General features: G+C 34.6%; 1 long non-coding RNA gene across 1 annotated transcript; it reads left to right on the top strand.

Annotated features, from left to right (window-relative positions):
* Positions 1 to 642: 642 nt before the first annotated feature.
* LOC107579651 (uncharacterized) lies at positions 643 to 2,062 on the top strand. Its single transcript, XR_001608509.1, has 3 exons — positions 643 to 778; positions 1,381 to 1,434; positions 2,020 to 2,062. It is a non-coding gene; the product is annotated as an uncharacterized lncRNA (long non-coding RNA).

The following is a 2,062-nucleotide window of genomic DNA, read 5'->3' as shown; positions in this document are numbered from 1 at the left end:
CAATACCGACTACTTTGCTGTTATTAGTACTGTAACTGTTATTTTGTGTTAAATTATTGTAGTTGGGTTAGGTAGCTTAGTAGCTTATTGTGAACTTATGTAAATTTGTTGTTTTGTAATTACTTGTATATTTCCGTATACTTTAAACTTTTAATATATTGTTTAATTTAAAGTTGTTGTTTTTTCTCAGTAAAACAGCCATTCTGTAACGGCATACACCGTCGTTTTGTGGCTCTTTTTTTTTTTTAAGTATCGGTTAAGGCATCAGTACCGTTTTAAAAGTAGCGATTTGGCACCGGTATCATAAAAAACCCAAAAGATACCCAAGCCTACAAATGAGCTGAAACACTCCATTAACTGACCACTTTGAATTTCATTTGAGTACTGAGGAGAGAGGATCGACCTGATAATCTGGTTACCGTGACTAAATTAAAGATGATGTATGCTAAAAATGGATTTGTACTTAAATATGGGAACTTTCTGGATCTAAACACTTATGTTAAATGGCACAATACTGGCACAGAGTGTTCTTCTGGTGGCTACAGCGGATACAACATTGAAGTGCATTGTTATCGCTAAATGAATCATTTCAAATGATTAATTTCAAACTCTTAACCTCACCGTGTGTGTGTTTTACAGAGTAAGCACTGTGTGTAACTCTGTGAAAGGTCCCAGTTCGGATGCGAGGGCCTTCACTACCCACAGTGCCCCTCCTGATACCCCTCTACCGCCCAGACTGTCCCATCGCACCAAGAGCTCCCTCACATTACAGTGGAAGGTATGTATGACTGAATTGCATTGAATTCTGTACTATTGTGCAAGGTTTCTACAACCATTAAAATTTTAAGTATCTTAGGGTTCGACTATATTACTTAATGGTGGAATAGTTTATGGTGATTTATTAATAATTAATGCAATTATTTATTGAACATTCCGTGTTGCATCATGCCAAGAAATTCTCCTTTACTGTTGTAAAATCACTGTTATGCATGACCTCCTGGCAATATACACGCATTATTTAATCAGTTATTAACAATTTAAAAATATTTTCTTTTTGCTTGACTTTGTGTCCTTAGATTTATGTGGATTTATATATATTTTTTTATATAAAAGTTTTTGGTCTGAGGGATTTTTTAAAAGAGATTAATACTTTTCTTAAAGTGACAGTAAAGACATTTTTAATGTTACATTTTAAAATATATTTAAACTGAATAAAATAGCTGTTTTAAACGGTAATAATGTTTCAGAATATTACTGTTTTACTGTATTTGTGATCAAATAAATGCAGCATTGGTGAGATTTCTTTCGAAAACTTACCAAAAAACATTTAATGGGTAGTGTATATATGATTTTTTTTGTAATTTGTCATTTTTATTTCAGCCTCCTGTGGACAATGGCTCAAAAATCACCAATTATGTTCTAGAATGGGATGAGGTATGTATCACTTGTAAATTAATTTGGTTATAACCTGTGTGTGCCATCTACTCATAATATTCAGTTGATTTTTCTTTCTCTCTCTCATTTCCTCTCCATTATTTGCATTCCTTTTTTTTTTTTTGGCTGTGATGTTTTTTTCCCTGTCCCCATGGCACGAGATGTTGGTCCTGTGGCGACTGAGGCTTTAACCGACTGTTCCGCTTTACGCCATAGTCTGTCTACTTTAGTTCTTTTTATTTACTCAAAGCTTTTCTGACTCATTAAGAGTTCATTAAACCTCCTCAACTGTGAAGTGTCCAGAAGTGTCTGAAGATGCTGGCAGTGGTTCTTCCCCACAGAATCCATTCAGAATACCTCTGCATTTAACCTTAATTAAATTCTGGCTCATGTTGTTGTGACGATTAGCACAGCTTCCAGCAGCAATTTTGTTCTTCTTGTTGTTCTTTTCATGTAAATAGTGTTCTGTTCTGACAGCGTGTGACTGCCGATGTCCTTTTTTGCTTGTTAGAAGATGTTTATGTTGTTCTTGTCATCCTATTTGTCATTCCTGACTGCATCGTTTTATCCTCGTTTCTTTTTTAGGGGAAGAAAAACAGCATTTTCCGTGAATATTATGTTGGACACC

Source organism: Sinocyclocheilus grahami, unplaced genomic scaffold (genome assembly GCF_001515645.1).
Source record: "Sinocyclocheilus grahami isolate Dianchi unplaced genomic scaffold, SAMN03320097.WGS_v1.1 scaffold18837.1, whole genome shotgun sequence".
NCBI lineage: Eukaryota > Metazoa > Chordata > Actinopteri > Cypriniformes > Cyprinidae > Sinocyclocheilus > Sinocyclocheilus grahami.
This window is presented reverse-complemented; position numbering and strand designations above follow the sequence as displayed.